General features: G+C 60.3%; 1 long non-coding RNA gene across 1 annotated transcript; it reads left to right on the forward strand.

Moving 5' to 3' along the window:
• Window positions 1-2,004: 2,004 nt before the first annotated feature.
• Window positions 2,005-6,051, forward strand: LOC132017392 (uncharacterized). Its single transcript, XR_009404257.1, has 4 exons — window positions 2,005-2,153; window positions 2,461-2,701; window positions 3,080-3,198; window positions 5,258-6,051. It is a non-coding gene; the product is annotated as an uncharacterized LOC132017392 (long non-coding RNA).
• Window positions 6,052-18,600: the final 12,549 nt, after the last annotated feature.

The following is an 18,600-nucleotide window of genomic DNA, read 5'->3' on the forward strand; positions in this document are numbered from 1 at the left end:
CCAACAGAGCTGGGGGCCGGCGGTGGCTCCTGACCTGCAGGCCAACAGAGCTGGGGGCCGGCGGTGGCTCCTGACCTGCAGGCCAACAGAGCTGGGGGCTGGCGGTGGCTCCTGACCTGCAGGCCAACAGAGCGGGGTGGCTTTCTCTGGATGGAGGGGGGCTTCAGGGCAGAGGCCAGGAGGAGATGCAGAGCTGGGGCAGCGGGAGGAAGCAGACTGGCCTAGCAGGTGGGGGGCATCCGGTGAGTGACAAGGCAGAAGGTGTGACCAGATCAGACCAGGGCTCTGGGGGGCTGCCCTTGGCAGGACAGGTTGAGGCTTTTGATAAGATAAGAAGAAAAGACACAATGGGATGAAGTGAAATCCACATGACATGAAATGAACCACTTCAAAGTGGACAGTTTGGTACATTCTTGATGTGCGACCTTCGCCACTGTCTGGTTCCAGAACATTCCGTCCCTCCCGGTAGAGCCCCACACCCCGTGGCAGCCCTCCCCACTGCGCTCCCCAGCCTCAGCCACGGCTGCTCCCGGTGGCCCTGGATGGCCCTGACCTGGACATTCCGCATCCCTGTGGTCACTGCTCCTCACACTGTTTCTTTTTTCTTAACGGTGTCCGCACATGATTTCTTTTTCGTCATCTTCTCGAGGTTCATCCGTGTTATATATCAGAATGTCGTTTCGTTCCGTGATTGGTATTCCGTGGTACGCCTTTGTCACATTTTTGGACCCATGTGCCCACTGATGGACATTGGGGCTGCTTCTAAGGGGGTCCCATTAAAGCCCCATTAAAGCCAAGGCTCCCGGGCAAGGCTGAGCGGTGCAGACAGCCCAGCTGGACACCCTTTGGCTTCGCACGGCAGACACAGGGGCTCGGCCTCCGGAGGGCGTCTGTCTCCATGGGCTTAACCAGCAGAGGGGCCCCCAGACCCGGCAAGCCACCTGCCCGTGCTCGCCTCGGGAGTCTGTCTATTTAGGAAGCACTAAGACAGCACTTACTGGGTGCCGGGCCCCGTTCCAAATGCTTGATAAGTATCAGCTCCCTGTGGCCCCTTCCGTTCCATCCCCCCTTCCAGAGGAGGAGCCCGGCGCTCAGAGCGCGGCAGGCACAGAGGTGTGAGTGTGGGCCGAGGACTCGAACCCAGACAGCCAGGTCCGGAGCCTGGAGCCCGGAGCCCAGAGCCCGTGCCCAGACCCTCCCACCCCATGCCCCGTTTTGAGTCTGACCCGGGATCTTCCTTCCTATTTTCTTCAACCCAGCTCGCTTCTCAGTAACCTTTTCACTGTTACTTTTATTGTTTGATTACAGTAAAATGCACAGGATATGAAAGGCACCATCAGCCACGTCAGAGGACAGAGTTCTGTGGCGTTAAGTGCACGCACACTGTTGTGTGGCTGTCACCACCGTCCGCCTCCAGAACTTTCCATGATCCCAAGCCGAACCCCAGAGGGGGCAGCTGGCCTCCTGGTACCAAGCTGAGACTTGCCTGGGGCGTACTTCAAGTGACCAAGAGAGACCAAGAAGACTGAGCTGTGTCCACACCGGGTGCCGTAGGGCCCTGCGGCCCGAGTCCCTGTGCCGCCTAGAACTGGTTCCCTTTGCACCGAAAGTAGGTTTGCGGCACACCCGTGACGGGGGGCCGCATCCAGGGAGATGCCAGAAATAGCAGCCTCCTCTGTGCAGGACGGCGAGGTTCTGTGAGCCTCGCTGTGGCTGGAGAAACAGCCACAGGCACGGAGCTCTTGGGTACCACGGCCACGCAGGCCTCCCGTCTGCTGTTTGACATCTGTGCTGCCTCAACCATAGGGGGCATGGGTTCTCGTCCCCACTGACTGCAGAGGAAGAGGAGACCGGGGCCCAGAGACCCACGCACCCGAATCCGCACAGCTGCCCAGTGGATTCTAGAACCTTCTAGTCGACTCCAGAATGCTTTCTGCCGCACCATGCCAACTCTCTGTTTGGACTCAACACGTTACAACAGGACAATAAGGCTATGGAAAAATAGAAAAACATTCTATTTAGGCCCTTTAATGCGCTGTGTCCGAAATCCAGCTGGGGCTCCTTGGCCTGTCCTCAACCTTCCGCCTGTTTGTTTGTTTGTGGGATGAGGTGGGCGGAGGGCCCGAGGGAGATGCTCCCCGACAGCCTTCCAGGTATGACTAACATCCTGAGGCCTGTTTACCCGCAGAGGCCGCTCCTGTCCCTCGAGTTTTGGGAATTAAACAGATTCCAATGAATGGTGCAAATATTTACGCTCAATGCCTCATCAAAGAACACACAGCCTGGGTTTTTTGGGGGTTTTTTTCAGAGTAAATGACTCCAGTGCCAAGGCTCTTGGCCATAAACCAGAGGCGAGATTATGGGTTCCGGTTATGTTTTTAAGTGGTTCAAAGATGGTAGATTTATATAGAAAGTCCCTTTGTAATTCAACACATCTGGTGGTTTCTTTCCCCCCAAAAGGTCAAAGGCGAGCTGCCTTCCCTCCGTGGAGATGACCAGACGTCGATGACAAAACGCTTCCGGACAGGAAGATGGCTTCACCTGGAGTGTGGTGTTAAGACAGAACAGTCTAGAAGTCGGTCTGCCATCCCTCGGGGAGTCTGCTTGTTAAGGCTGCTGTGCTTTGCCCACAAAAACTTGAGACACTGTTATCTGATCGGGGGGCCTGCCTGGCACAAAGGCCCATCAGACGGCCTGGAAGGTGAGCCCTCCTAAGAACGGACGGGAGGCCTCGGGGTCCTTGTGGGGTTTTGCCCAGGAGAGCAGTTTTGACTCCAGGCCTCACCCTGTTCTTCAGTGTGGGTTGGGGGATCGGGATTCCCAGGGAAAGAAAACACCAGGTCTAGCTGTCCTTGGGGACCCCCACCTGCGCCGCCGTCCCTCCGGCCGCTCTTAGCCGGGCTCCTTGAGCCTCCCTTGGCGAGGTTCCCTTCCCCCTCGGCCACAGTATGCAAATGACAGGCACTGTGAGAGGAGACAGCTCACAAAACCTCTTCTCCCTCGGGCTCCCGAGATAAGGCTTTCCCAGACCTTGGGAGGGAATCTGAGAAGGACAAGTCCAGCTCAGTTATCTCCAAAGGGCTCAGAGCCGGGAGGACCTGCTGCCCGCGGTGCCCGGGGCTGTGGGGCCCACAAAGCCACGTCTCAGGGGACAGGCCTGACCAGGAGTCGGCTTCCAGTGTCCCTGAAAAGATGAGGGTAAGTGCATGTCCCCAGGCCACCTTCTGCTTTTAAAGTCTCCGAATGCAGCCTCAGTGCTCAGGGCTGGGCCAGTGGGGAGAATGGGCTGGCCTGCTGCTCCGGTGCACCGGATCGGAGATCGTAACCCTGCCGCCCCCTGCTGCTCCGGTGCCGCCCCCTGGCTCGTCTCTGGTCTGTGCGTCCTTCTGCCTAAGGCCTAGGCGGCCTTGCAGGGCCCGCGCACTGGGCTCTCGGCGCTGGGCCCGGGCGGATTCTGCAGGACCAGGCCCTCTTGGGCACGGCTCAGCCTTCGCCGCGCTCACTGTTCCTGCGGTGTTGGCGCGTATGCCAGGCAGGACTCTGAGATCATCCCCTGCTCCGGGGGCTGCGTGACAGGTCAGCTGGTGCCCAAGCCCCCCTGGGCTCTTCAACCCGAAGGATTTAATTGCATTGTGAGGGAGCTGGCTGCTGCCTTCCCACTCTGGGCAATGGCTCTCTGCCCAGACCCGGAGAAGCAGGGGAGAGCGGGCTACAGATGGGGCTCACACGACAGACGCTCGGTGTCCCCCGGTCCTGGAGGCCATGTCCGAGATGCAGGTGTTGCAGGGCGGGTCCTCTGAGCCCTCCCCCCTCCCGTGTGGATGGCCGTGCTCCCCGTGTCCTCGTGTCCCTCTGTGCCTGTCTGCGTCCTGATGCCCCCTTCTTCAAGGACCCCTGTCACACCGGATCAGGGCCACCCCGGAGACCCCGTCTCAGCTCGATCCCCTCTGTGAAGGCCCCAGCTCCAGATTCAGCCACATTCTCAGGTGCTGGGGGTCGGGACTCTCGACATAGGACTTTGGGGGCACGATTGAGCTCCTACCAGGTGTAACGAAAGGACAGTTCCCAGAGGCTCGGGTCAGGGCGGGGGTCAACAGGAGGCGAGGAGACGCCCCCAAGCTAGCACCGGGGGAGGCCGGGCCGGAGGAGAGGGCTGCGGCCTTCGGAATGGGAGCCTCCACTTGCAGGAGAGGCCAGAGGGACAGACAGCCAGTCCTCTGTTCTGGCGGCCAAGTAGGTGACAAGCAGACACATAAAGGGCATCTCCCCCTTCCCAGCCCTTCTCCCAGGGCGCGAGCGGAGCGGAGGGCGAGGGTGCTGGGGCCGGATGGCGGGGCTCAGGCCGCCCCGCGGATGGGGCTTTGACTCAGGCCACGCGGACGGCTTGATTCACCAAACACAGCAGGACAAGCTAAAACAAACACATCGATCGCACGCGGTGCTCCCGCCAGCCAGGAGGCTTCCCGCGGACGGCTGTGCCGCGCAAGTCGCCCAGCTGGTGCGCAGCCCCCAGCAGCTCGCGGGGAAGGACCCAGAGCCCATCGGGAGCAGGCGTCCGGGAGAGCGCGTGGCCCGGGGCGGGTGTCCCGCAGCGGCCACAGGCACGAGGAAGCCCCGAAAGACGGGCGTGCACGCTCCCAGCGACTGGAGCGGGGGCTGTCCTTCCGGCCCCCCCAGGACCCAGGAGCCTCTGGGCTGAAGGAGCCCGAGTGGCCCGAGAGGGAAGTCCGGGGGCCTGCCCTGGGGGTCTGGCTCAGTCCCTTCCTCTCGGGGGCCTCGTTTCTACAGAAAGACACCAGCTCCTGACCCCCCAGCTTCCCAGACTGTGAGAGCCCGTGGGCCCCAGAGGAGGTCTTCCTGAGTCTCCTTAGGGAGGGTGGGTGAGCTTTGGTCACTTTGGGGAAGGGCTGCCCGGCACTAACTCCCTTTCCCACTCGGGGACCCCCTGGGTGTGATGCGGGGGGGATACGGAGCCCCTCTCCTGTAAGGGGGTGGCCAGCCCTCCAGCTTCGGCTCCCTGGTGGCGGGGGTCGAGGTCACATGACTCCGGTGTGGCCGCTCGGACCTGCCCACGAGGGCCAGGCCTGGCTCCGGAGATGGCACGGCACGGGGAGGACCGCCTCGGGCCGCGGGCGCGGTCGGGGCTGCGGCAGCCGGGGCGTGGCAGGGAATCTTGCGAGGACGGCGCGGAGTGGGGGCACTTGCTCTTCCCTTCATTCCTGCCTCTCACGGGGCCGTCCGTCATGTTCTTTTCCAGACAACCACGGTGGACTGCTGTTGCTCGCAGCCAGGGGCCCAGAACCCCGGAAAGTGACGTCTGCCCTCGGGCCCCGAAGCCCGCTGGTCTCAGGCATCTACCTTCTGAGCCGCTGGCGTGGTCGTGTTTTGTGGATGCTCTGAAAGGGGCTGCGGTTCCCGTTTCCTTTTAGGACTGGCTGCTGCGGGTCTCGGGGACAACTTGGGGCGGTGCCTGGAGCAGGCGGTTAGGGCGATGGGCCACGCGCAGTTGAGCCCCACGTTCTCCGATCGGGTGCAGGGCCAAGTGCTTGGGGCGGGGGGTCCCGTGGGCTAAGAGCCTGCTGACTCGCACCCCCTGCCCCTGCCCTCTGCCGGCTCGGCGACCTTGAGCAAGCGTGCTTCTCCTCTGTCTCCGTGTGTCCGATGGAGGTCCGTGTGGTGCCCGCTCCCACACTGTGGTGCAGAGCGGGTGAGCAGGACGGGGTAGGACACTCCGTGTCTGGCCCACAGCGGCCCTTCCGCTCGTGCCCTATTTCCAGAACCTTATTGTCCCTGGGCCTCCATGTTTGTACAAACTCCTAAATCATTGTGTTTCTTGTGGAAGTTTTAAAATCTCAGCAAACCACACAGGGCACCTGGGTGGGGAGGGCGCAGTCCGACTCTCGGTTTCAGCTCTGGTCGTGATCTCAAGGTCATGAGATGGAGCCCCGCGTCGGGCTCTGCGCTCCGTGGGGCGTGCGCTTGAGACTCTCCATCCTTCTGTGTCCCTCCCCGCTCTCTTGCGTGCTCCCCCACCCCCTTCTAAAATAAATACATCGATCTTTAAAAAAAAAAAAAATCTCGGTAAGCTAACTTAAAACCATTTGAGAACAAGGGACGATCCAGAAAGCAGACGCTCCAGTAAGAACATGTGGGCCGACGTCTTACGCCCCCCGGGAACGTCTCCTCAGAGCTGCCAGGCCAGGGAATTAAAAGTATTTTTTATCTTTAACAGAATCTTCAAGGACCCATAGAAAATACTTAGAAAAGTGGCGGACTTCAGGCAATAAATATTTATCGAGCGGCTCCTTGGCATGGGTTCAGGGGCTGAGGGCACAGGGCTTTAGAAAGATCTTTGCCACACAGGAGAAGATCTTTGTGCGCAGGAGAAGGAGGAGAGGCAGTGATATCCTGCCGGTGAGCGCGGGATTTTGAGGCAAAAGGACGCAGCCTGCAGGGACAGAGAGCAAGCCGCCACAGACGGGGCTTACGAAGGGACACGTGCCCGTGGGCCTGAGGGCGGGAAGGCGGGGTGCTGTGCAGCCATCAGGGGAGGACCGTCCTGGGCCCAGGGGACAGCCGTGCAAAGGCCCTGAGGGCAGCCGGCTGCGACTTCTGCAACAAGCTTAATGCTCTCAGAAACGCTGAGGAAGAGCAGGGAATCCTCTCGGATTTACAAACCCCGTCCCGAGGCAGGATCCCAGGTCAGTGTTGATACGCGTGTTTGCACAGAAATATCTTATCACGACGCAGTGTGAAAGCGACAAGAGGCAGTCGTCAGGAGTGGTTTTACGGCTCTGGGAAGATGACACACGTCATGTTAATCTCAGGGTTTCACAGCTTGCACAGGCAGTGAAGGCGGGGATCACGGGCCGTTCGCCTGGTGACTGGATGTGTTGTGCATTCACAGCGCGCCTTGTCCTGCCGGGGCCACGGGGTATGTCCCCGCATGTCCCCCCACCTGCTCAGCGCGATGACCCACTCTGCCCACAGTAGACCAGGATGGCGTGGCACGAGCGGGCCAGCCCCCCAGTGGTTTCCCTCCGCTTGCCTTCCCCTGTCTTTTCCAGGGAGCCACTTACACCCACAGCCGAGCTCACGGGGACCAACAGCCCATCCTACAGATGAGAGACCGAGGCTCTGAGGGAGGAGGGGGAGAACTAAGTCCCTGGCCAGGACGAGGGCTGGGGAACCTCTGGAACCCATGCCACAGAGCCCTGGTTGTCCCCCGGTATTCACTTTTTGCCTTTCTCTTAAAAGAACTAATTTTTAGCTGTCCTGTAACCTCCCGAACAAAGCCAGCATGTCCCAGCTTCCTTTGCCGCTCATGGCAGCCATAGAACTAGGTTCAGGCCAGTGAGGATGAATGAAAGCTTATGAAGAACTTTCATGGGAGGACAGCGCCTTTCTATATCTTCTCTCTCTCTAGTGCTGGAATGCAGACTTGATGGCTTGAGCTAAAGCAGCCATTTTGGGGCATGAGGAGGATGCCTTTACTGAGCACAGCGGAGCAGCCTCAGAGAAGGACTGTGGGTCTCTGTTGACTTCACGAAGCCCCCTACCAGTCCTGGGATCCTCACAGTCCTACATCTGGACTTGCCTTAGTGAGAGAAAGTCAATCTCCCGTTTTTAAAGATAACTTTTCTGTCCCTTGCTGCAGAACCAACAGAGGCCTTCCCTTCACGGTGGCTGTTTATGCAAGTCCCTCATCATGACAGAGATGAAGAAAGAGCCCCAGAGAGAGGGGCGTGATCTGTCCAAGGTCACTGAGCTCCACTTACATAAGCATTTCATTTCAAAGCTGCCTAAAATAATTGCTAAAGCAAATAGCCCTCGCCTTCCGAGGGCCAGCCAAGACTGTAGCCCAGCGAGTTCACAGGAGGTCTGATCGATGAGACTGGGCACGCTTTGAAGGCCTTTGCCACCCTCCACTGTGGCTGCTGTCAGCCCAGCTCTGCCTGCCCCTCGGGCAGAACCAGGTTCCTTGACCCAACTCTGAGAAATCGCTCCCTCCCAGTCAGGCTCTGGGACAGCTCTGATGTGTGACGTCCCCCGGGCCAGGTTCCCCTCCGCAGAGAGAAGCCCCCACAACGGCTCCTCCTCCTGGTTGTCTGCATTTCCTGTTGCCAGAGCCTTTTTCGAGACCCCGAGACCATGGCAGCACCCCCCACCAAGCTGCTTCTGATGGTGATTCTGAGTCTCCCTTTGGGGACCCTTCCTCTGACTGATGAGAGGGTGACCCAGCTCATTCCGGCCACCTTCTCGCTGTTGGGTCTCCCAAAACTCCAAGCTGCCTCTTCCACCTTGTCCTGAGATCTTAAGTGGCATTTCATGGCTTCTCTCGGCGACAAGAGGGACAATTTCTCAGTAGAGTCAGATACTTAGGATGTTTGTCTGTCGACAACACAGGGGCCGTAGCCAGAGGGAGGCCCTTCCCAGACACAGCATCAGACGCTGAGCCTCACCACGGAAAAGGCTGCCCTGTGTCCCCTGTCCTTCCAGTTCTCTGGGGGTGGGGGTGGGGGGGGTCCAGGCTCATTTTGCAGAAGAGGAAGTCGGGGGCTGAAAGGTTGATGCTCCCCAGGCCACACCCGCCAGGCAGACCCGGCCCTGGGATCAAGCCCCGGCCGCAGACCACACCCCGCGGACCCCCGACCACCTTTCGCAGCCTCCACCCTTGGAGAAAGTCTCCACACTCGGCCCTGGAAAGGGAACCACAGGACTCTGGGCACTTCTGGAGAAGGGGAGTGTCCTCTCACTGCCGGCCCCGCACCCCTGCGCCCGGTCAGGGCCCGCCCGTCCCCCAGAGTCCTGCGGCTGCTCCACGTCCCGCAGAGGAGCAGGAGTCCCCTCAGCCAGGAGCTGTTTCGGGCAGCCTCTCCATCCTGCCTCCAGCTTCTTAATGGCTCAAGCATTCACTCTACGATTCCCGGAATTCCTAGACCGGAACCTGCCTCCTCTTTGAGCCTCGGGCCAGCCCTCCCCCGGGGCGCCCGCCTCCCTGACCGCAGAGCAGAGTCACCGCGGCTCCGGCATGGCCGTCCGGGGACTACCTCGTGGGAAACGGGTCCTCGGACCGTCTCAGCGTGGGGGTCGCCAACACTTGGCAACTCTCTCTAGCTCTTCGAGGGCTTCTCGGGAAACGTCTGACGCCTGATTCACATGCCTCCTCCCTCTGCCTTGACTCTCCAGCACTCGGAGAACAAACCAAGAATAAAAATGAGTCCTTTCCCAGTGAAATCTTCACTCTGTCTCCCTCTGCCCTGGAGATGAAGGGTCACTCCTGGGCTGGAGGGGGTGGTTCCGGCCTTGGCCAGGGCAGTCTGCGGGGAGGGAGCCCCCGATAGGCTCTGGCCTCGGATCCCTGAGGGGGAAGCACAGAGTGGGGGCCTCCAGAGCCCACCCCCCCTGCCCCCTGCTCCCGGCTGGAGTCCCCTCTGGGGAGCCAAGGAAGCGTCCTCCTCCGTCCAGTCACCCATCCATGCAGTGGAGATGCAGCGAAGCCATTCATTCATTCATTGATTCATTCAATCGGGGACTAAGCACAGGACAGAGGGTGGGGCTGGTCAGACGGACCCAAGCCTTAGACTTGGTGGCTGAATTCCCATGAGACGAGAGGTCGGCTCTGTCCCAGAAGGGCCCTCTGCCCTGCCCCTGTGTCCCCAGCTGGCCCCCGATGCCAGGAAGGGCCTCAGAGGCCCCCCTGCCTCCCACCCCCGTCAGGGTCTCCCTCTAAGAATCTCAGACAGGACACTAATGGCCTAGGAATGTGGAGCTCACTGTTCTCCCTCCCGCTGAGGGAGGGATGCGGGCCAGCCAGTGAGGGGCTGTTTTGGGGAAGCGGAGGGGCAGTGGGGTTGTGGGGGAGGGGAGGTGGGTGGGGACAGGATGGCTGAGTGAGAGCCCCCCCGCGTGCCTCATCGGGCAGACGGTAGCTGCTCAGTCCATGTTCCCAGACCGGAAACTCCCCGTGGCACCGGAGGCGAGGCCCCGTCCCCAGCCCCCGTACTGTGTCCGCTCTGTCCACGGCAGCAAAAGGCTCCGTGGTTACAAGAGGAGGCTCTGGAGAGAGGCAGCGGGGCCCCTCACAGCCCTGCCCCTACCTGCTGGGTGACCCTCTAGCTGGTGGCTTCATCTCTCTGGGCCCCAGCTTTGTGTAATATGGGATTGAAACAGCCGTTGGTAGGAGCCATGCCCTTCCTTCGGGCTCAACACTGTTACTAGTCCAGTTTTACCGAGGCGGGAGCCAAGCACAGAGAGGGGGAGCAGCTTGCTCTAGGTGGCCCACCGGACAAGTGAGAGTCGGGTCCAAGGTAGGGGTCTGGCCCCAAAGCCTTGGCATCATAGTCGCCCTCTTAGGGCCCCTCGAGGCTCAGTGGTGTCACAGCCTGAGGGCTCAGAAGGAAGCCCTGCAGGCAGTTAGTCCTCGGGGGCTCTCAGGGGACAGGGGCAGGTGGCCTTCCAGAGACACTGGGCAGGTGGGGACATTTCTCAGAGGTCACGCCCGAGAGTGGGGTGCTCCTGCCTGAAAGAGGTACAGACCAGAGACGAGGCCGATCGTCCCACAGTGCACAGGACGGCCCCACGATGAGGGACGGGCCAGCCCCAGATGTCAATAGTGCCGAAGCCGAGAATGTGGGCCTGTGGTTACTGCTCTCAGGAGGGGCTTGCCTTCTGGAAGTTTCCTTGCCTTAACCTACCCCGGTCAGGCCTGCCACCGTGGGGGTGCTCTCCCCGCCGGCGGGCCTGGGCACTGCCCAAAAGCCACATGCATGGGGGTCTAGAGGGCAGAGCGGGTGTCCAGCCTGGGCCGACGGGGCTGGCAGTGCACGGTGCTCCCCGGACCCCCACCCCGCCGTGGACCCGGCGGCTCCTTACTGGTCAGCAGAGGGTCCAGTGCGGTCTCCTCCATCCGGGCGCCCCCACCACGCACTCTCCTCTCGTGGGTGCCGGCTCGCCAGCAGGTTCCAGAACAGCTCTGTATTGGGATCTCAGGCACGTTGGCAGAGGCCACTCCCCAGGGCGAGCAGGTTTGCAAAATGAGTCAGCGGGGCAAGAGGACTGGCCACCAGGTGCCAATCGTGAGTTAATCATTAACACACGGACACCTCCCTGGGATCCCCAAGGACCCTCAGGACTGGCCTCAGCCAGCCTCGACAGGGGACCTGGGAGACCCGTCCCATCAGGGTCCTCCTCGGTCGGGTTGTCTGCTGAAGGGGAGGGTCGGCACCCAGGGACCCTCTCCCCCTTCAGCCACAGGACTTCAGCTCCGTCAAGTCAGAGTCACGGAAGGTGTGGGCCCATCTCACAGCCCGCACCGGCGACCGTCCCTTCAGAAATCCCCTTCCCTAAGTGCCTCCCGAAGTGTTTCCCACGCGGTGCCAGGCCCCTGACATTCATCGTCTCCCTGGACACCATCCCGACCCTGCACGTGGTAAGTTGTGTCCCCATCTCTCCGGGGGGGAGCTGAGGCCCCACAGGTGGCTGTCCGGTGAGAGGCCTGGCAAGGACTGCATCATTTCCTCCCTTGGGGGCTCTGTTTCCTCCGCCGACCCCCAGGCTGTTCAGGGGTTAAACGAGGCCACACACCCCGCGGACACCGGAGCGCGCAGCAGGCGCTGACCGTTTTCTGGGTCCTCAGCCTGCGTGTCCGGGCCCAGGATCCCAGCCTGGTCGGTCACTGGTGTGGAAGCCGGCGGCCCGGGTTGGGTCAACGGTTGTCGGGCGACTTGGCCAGAGCCCCGGGGAGGACCATCTCAGACCAGGTGGGGCTGTCTCCCAGGGCCGTGCTCCTTCAAAACGCCGGGCACTTCCTTCATCCCCCAGGAACGTGGACGGTGCCCCCTTCCGGTGGAGCATCCGGCATTCCGGCGACGGCGACAGCCCTCCTGACCGGGGAACGGATGGCAGGGGATGGACAGGTCGGGTGAGCGAGTGCGGGGAGGCCTCTCCCCGGGGGTGGGGGAAGCTCTGAGTCAATGGGGCAGGGGGACCCTCAGGGGAGGGTCAGGGCAGGAAAGCTGAGGACTGGGTGCTGCTCCCCTCCCCGGAAATGAGCTGCGGCCTCAGGACTTTTACTCCAAATCTCTCCCGGCTCTCTCGAGCCATAAACCCATCCTGCTCCCAGCTCAACTGAAAAAAAATTTTTTTTTTTGGATTTCATTTGTGAGTCATCTCCACACCTAGCGTGGGGCTCGAACCCACAACCCCGAGATCAAGAGTCATACTGTCCACCAACGGAGCCAGCCGGTGCCCCTCAAAGGAGGTTTGAGGGGGGTGAATCAGAGACTGCCGTGCGGAGAGACGCGGTAACACGCTTCATGCGTTGTCTTTTCCGGAGAACATTTCCTGCGCACCGACGCTGTCCGGAAGGGACGCTCGGGGGCAGAGAGCTGCGGGGCGAGCAGGGGACGGGGCAGGGCAAGGGTCTCGTGGTTCAGGGATCCCACTTCGGGGGCTCCCTTGGTTGAGCGTCCGACTCCTGGTTTCGGCTCAGGTCACGAGCGAGGCCCGCGCCGGGCTCCCCGATGAGGGGGTGTCTGCTGGAGATGCTCTTCCTCTCCCTCGGCCCCGCCCCCCCCCCAAAAATACCAGGTACTTCTGTTTTCGCCCAAAGCCTGCAATCAAACCTTATGGGCTCTCCGGCCTTTAAATCACACAGAGGGGAATTCAAAGCCAGGTCCTGCCCCCCCCGTGGCCTGGAGGCCAGCTGGGGTCACCTCTCCGGTCCGGCGGTGTATGTCATAAGTGATGAGTGGCTGTTTCTCTAAGAAAGTGATAACCGGCTGTGGGCAGAGTTACTGGGCGTCGGGACCAGAGAGGCACAGGGCAAGCGGCGTTTCTCCCCCGTGCCCTCGGAGCCGCACGGCTTCACGGGCCGCTGTAAACAGTGAAATGTAATATTGCCTTATTTGGTCACAGAGTCAAGTCATCACTTGCAGAGGCCTCTCTGCTCTCAGCTGTGGGAGAAACAATTAATTCCAAGTCCCTGCCCGCCAGCAGTGGGAGACTGGGTGCTGCCTGGGTCGATCCTGTGGGGTTCAGAACCCCCATTTGGATGGAGCCCCCCCTCTTGAGAAGCTTTTGCACACAGAGACAGGACACTGCCTGTCCCCAGTCCGGGGCCCTGGCGGGCGTTGCAACAGATGTCTAGGTGCAGCAGACTAGGTGTTAGAAGAACTTTAGGAGCTTACACGGGTTTTAGACAGCAACACTGATGGTCTTGGGGTGGAGCAGGATTTGGGGACGGCAGGGGTCCCTGGATCTCAGAGGACCCGGGGAATGCCCCCAACCATGGCAGCAACAGCAGGGACAGGATGTTAGCTGTGGTTGGTGTCATCGGGGTACCAGGGGCTCAGCACCGGCCATGGGTCCTGGACACCGATGGGGGATCTGTTCTCAGGCTCACCATTCAGAGGAGGGGATGGGCTGCGCACAGGTCAGCTTCCGGTGGGGTGCCAGCTGACTGGGGCCTGGGGGCTTGAACCTGGATGTCTGAGACAGCCGCACAGAGGAGGGGCTCCCCAGAGAACCGTGCGGGTGTTTCCCTGGGGAACCAGCAGCCTGATATACTGGTCCAGGGACAGGGGAGATCCTGAGGCCCCTCTGTGAGAGGCTGGGCTCCATGGGAGAGGCCGCCGTCCCCTGGAGGCCGTCTGCTTAGTCCCTGTTGTCCTTGTCTGGTGTCTCCTCTGTGGGGTCATCTCCAGAGTGATCCCAGACAGTGCGAACCCAGGGAATGAAGAGAGAAGACAACGTGGCCGTGACTGGCAGGGGGCCTGGTGGCGGGGGGGGGGGGGGGGGGGGGGGGGGGCGGGGGCGGGCGTAGGGGGTAGGGGGTGCTGCAGGGAGACTGCTGTCTCTGAACCTCTTTCCCCATCTGTGGAACTGGTACCGGTCCTAGAGGCTGCTGGGAGAAATCTGTAAGATGAACAGACGCAGAGAGACCAGTGGCACGCAGTAGGTGCTAAACTAATGTTGAGGGGATTCATTAATTTAATGAGAACAATTTACCTAAGGCTTTCAAAATATTGTTTCACCTACCGTTAATTATGATAGTGCCTAGGAATGCAACTCCCAGGAAGCATCCTAAAGAAAGAGGCGTATGCTTCCCGCTTTTCTGTTCCGCTCCCTTCCAGCTGGGATAGAGCCGTGATGGCTGGTGCCAGAGCAGCTATTGTAGGCATGAAGTGGCTTTGGGCACGGAGACTTCATAAAGCAGAGCGGCAAGATGTGAGAGCATCTCTGAGACTGGGGCCACCAGCCCTTGTGCACATACCCAGGGCTTTCATGGTCAATAAAGAAACTTCCATTTTGCTTCAGGCAATACGTGGAAGTGCCTTGGGAGCTATGATGAGCATGACAAGGGTGACATAATCACCTCAGAAGGAGAGCTTAGTTAACCTGCTGCTGCCTTTGTTTTTCCCCTTTAAAATGGGTCCAAACATGTTGGCTACGGTTAGGATTATTATTACACTCCTTTTGCCTTTCCCCTTGTAATAACCCCTTTGAGTCCATGGCTGTCACTTGGTGTCCTCACTCTGTGCTCCTGGGTGCCCAGGACCCCCTCCTCCAGATGATTGCTCTGTCTTTTGTGCTCGGGACAAGCCCCAACAGAATCCTGGGACTCGAGTTCTTTAGACAATACTGGCTGTCGCTCTCACCCAGTGTAGGCTGCGCCACGCAGCATCCCACCAACCTCTGCTTAAATGCTCCCAGGGATGAGCTGCTCACTACCTCCCACACAACCTGGTCATCCCAGAGCTGTATATAGCCCTCCCTGACTGCATGCCCTGGGACGTCCCTGTCTCTCCTAAATCTGCTCGCTGGCATTCATCCATCCCAGAAAGCTTTATTGGGCACCTCGTTTCCACGATGCTGTATTAGCTGCTGGGGGGCAGGAACAGATGAGGTTCTTGTGTCCAGAAGCTCACCTTCCTGTGGGGAGGTCAGGACAGCATAAGCAGTCATGAAACAGTTAGTTACGGAATTGTAACTGCTGCAGGGGCTGTGGGGAGGCACAGAGCGCTGTGGGCACGGGAAATGGAGCTAACATGGCCCCACCGGGCTGGAGCTGGAGTGACCGTGTCCTGCCTCACCTGAGACCATCCTGGCTCTGGCACCGAAGTCCCACATCTCAGGGAGGCCCTGTGCTTGGGGCACACCAGGACAGTTGTGACCGTAGGGCAGGCTTTCCAACTCTACTAGTTTCCTGGGGCCCCTGTGACAAATTATAACCACCCGGACGGCTTGAAACAACAGAAATGGATTCTCTCCCATCTCTGGGGGCAAGAAGTCTGAGACGAACGTGTCGGCTGTGGGGGGTTCTCTCTGAAGCCTCCACGCGAGATGCTGCTGTTCCAGGCCCGTCTCCCGGCTTCTGGGGGCGGCTGCTGGTCCTCGTTGTTCTTTGGCTGGTGGATTCATCCCTCCGACCTCTGACTCCATCTCCATGTCACCTCCATCCCCAAGTCTGTGCCTCCTCTTCTGTCTCTTAAAAGGACCCTTGTCATCGGTTTGTAGCCCAATCTCTTCTAAATCCAGAATGATCTCCTGTTGTGATCCTTGATTATAACTTGTAACTCGATTACTGCTACAAAAACCCCATTTCCAAATAAGGTCACCTTCACAGGTACTGGGGAGCTAGGACTTGGACATGTCCTTTCAGGCATCAGAAGTTCATGCTGGCACTAGAAGGACTGGAGGGCGAACTGACTTACCTAGGCAGAGAGGGGAGGACAAGAGGGATTCCAGGCAGCAGCAGCAGCAGCATGTGCAAGGGCCCTGTGGTCAGAAGGAGCTGACACATTATGAAATGTATCTGGAGAGGAGGGCGGGGAGGCACAGGGGCAGTAGGACCATGTAGGTCATGGGGAGGAGTCTGACATTTGTCATAGGTGGAGAGGGAACTTCTAGTGAGTGATAAGCTGATGGGCTTTGAGCAGCCTTCCATGTGTGCCCAAGCCATGGCCACTTTCCCAGGCTCCCCATCTTCTGGGCCACAGCAGGTGATTCCAGGTAAGCAGACAAATCTACCAGATCGTCTGTCCGGACACCTGCTGTCCCACAGAAGTGGAACATAGGCTCTGACGCTCACGGGGAGCTGCCCCACTGCTGGGGAAGAGGCTGCTGGGTCCCCTACGGCCCGCGGGGCCATCCCTTAGGCAAGCTTTATCTGCCTGGACGCTGTGGACAAAGTGGTGTGAGGCTCCCTCCTCCCAGTGACGATGTCCTGACAGAGAGGTGGAAAGCCTCCGGACAGAGCTGGGTCCAGGCCGGCTGTGCAGGGGGGCTGGCGGCCTGGAGGCTGGCCACTGTGTCATCTTCGCACCGGCCACCCACTCCATGGCTCCCACATCCACAAAACCAGAGAGGCAGCCTTGACGAAGACAGGGGGCCGGGCCACAGTTCTCTGGGAGCTTCCTGATCTGACCGGCCCCTCCACAAATCTCATTTTCGGGTGAGATGTTTTGATCTATTGGCACCGATGTGGCTGGTGAGAAAGCTGACACCTGAAGAAACCAAGTAACTTGGCGGAAGTCACACCATGGGGAAGAGGTGGCCCTGGCTCCTGGGGGTGGGTCTCCGGGCCTGTCTGGGCAGAGGCCCTGTGGGTGACGGAGCCAGGTGGGCCCTCCCCTCCACGGCGGCTGGCGGCTCGTGGGTGAGGGAGGGTGCTGGGTCTCCAGAAGCAGCTTGGTGGAAACGTTAAGAGCCCCTGTTACTGAACACTAGCGTGGAGGGGCAGACCCGGTGGAACGTCTGGTGTCCGAGCTGCTCGGCGTCCAAAGGCCCCTCACAGCGGAGAACGGTGGCTTCAGTCCGCCTGTGACACTTGAGCCCCTGCCAATCATCTCCCCATGCAGATACGCTGAGTTTGAATCGTCGGCGGAACGCAGGGCGCTGTGAGCTTTGGCGGGTGTCCCGTGGGGCACTTTTGTGGGGGCCCGAGGGTGCCATCACAGCGGTCTTATAACAAGACAGCCGGGAGAAGGAGGGGGCGGAGTTTTGTTTTCCGAACTCTGTTCCCAGGTCTGCCCTCTGGGCTGGGTTCCTGAGCAAATGCATAGGAGACCTTATTTGGGAATACTGAGTTCCTTGGATTTTATGGGCGTTGAACACTCTCCACACCATGGTCTGGGCTTGGGTTTCTGCGGTGGGGGTGGCGGTGGGTGCGCCGCTGCGTGCGTAGGGGAGGATCGGCGGACCCCGTCACCGCGGGGCTGCTGTGCGGCCCAGCAAGCCGCTCGACCTCTCTGAGCTGCAGGATGAGATGCCTTGTGTGCTGGGGCCCGGCCGCCTCTCGTGCTGAGTCCCGGGGGCCTGCGCTGAGCGGGTCCATCCTGCTCGCTGGGGCCCAGGGCCAACGCAGGCACCTCGTGCTCGCTTGGGCCTCCCAGCAGCCCGGCTGTCTGGATGGGGGCCGCGAGGCTCAGAGCAGTTTAGTCGCTCTCTCAAGGACACACAGCCTGAGTGGTCACACCAGAGTTCAAGTCTAGAGCGGAGCCTGCCAGCTACCACTCTCTGTCGTCTGCCAAATACCTACAAGTGACGGGGCCTCGGCCCCATGGCTGGTGGCCTCCCAGCGACGCCCCAAGCCAGCCCTTAAAAAACAAAACACAAACCCCCTTGGGAATGTAAAATGGTGCGGCCGTGCGTTTGGTTCCGGAGCAAGTGAGTCGTGGGACGACCAGGGGCCCCGCAGGCCCGCGCCGAGGGGTTATGCCCAGAAGAAAGGAAACGGGTTTGAACCGAAGATCGTGCTCTGGTGTTGGCGGCAGCGCTACGGGAAACGGCCAGAAGGTGGACACAGCCCAGGTGCCCGTCAGCAGAGGAGGGGGTGTGCAACCGTGGTCCGTCACCCGTGGCGTATCGTCGGAGCACGAAAAAAGAAGCCGCTTTCACTCTGGCTGCGGCGTGGGGGACCTTGAGGACCCGGCGCTGAGTGGCAGAGGCTGATTACAAAAGACTGCAAACTGCATGAGTTCATTTGTATGAAACTCCGGAACTGGGGAGTTCCGGGAGGCAGAAAGCAGACGGGGGGCTGCCAGGGGCAGGGGGGGATGCTGCCGGGCACGGGTTTCCTTCCGGGGGAGAAGGTGAGCAGTGCTTGCACTAAATGGGAGAAATTTACCACAGTTTATTTTTTTAAGATTCTATTTATTTATTTGTCAGTGAGAGAGAGAGAGCACCAGCACGGGGTGGGGGGAGGCAGAGGGAGAAGCAGACGCCCCGCTGAGCAGGGAGCCCGACGTGGGACTCGATGCCGGGATCATGGATCGTGACCTGAGCTGAAGGCAGACGCTTAACCTGCTGAGCCCCCCAGGCGCCCCTTTACCATGATTTTAAAAGTCCCTTTTAGATGTGAGGAAGCTGAGGCCGGGGCAAGGGAGGGAAAAGCTGGCGAGGGGCCCCACGCGGGCTGTGGAGGACGCGCGTCTTCCGAGGCCTTCAGCAGGGGGTCCTGCTGCGAGATGGACAGAAACCCTCTCTGTCCCATCCTGGAAATCTCCAACGAAGTGTTTTCCTCACGGACGCTCCGATACGGTCTCAGGTCCAGGCCGTCGTGCGGGGAGGGCAGGCGCCCTCTCCAGGGGCTGCTCG

The sequence above is a fragment of the Mustela nigripes genome, chromosome 1, assembly GCF_022355385.1.
Source record: "Mustela nigripes isolate SB6536 chromosome 1, MUSNIG.SB6536, whole genome shotgun sequence".
Lineage (NCBI taxonomy): Eukaryota > Metazoa > Chordata > Mammalia > Carnivora > Mustelidae > Mustela > Mustela nigripes.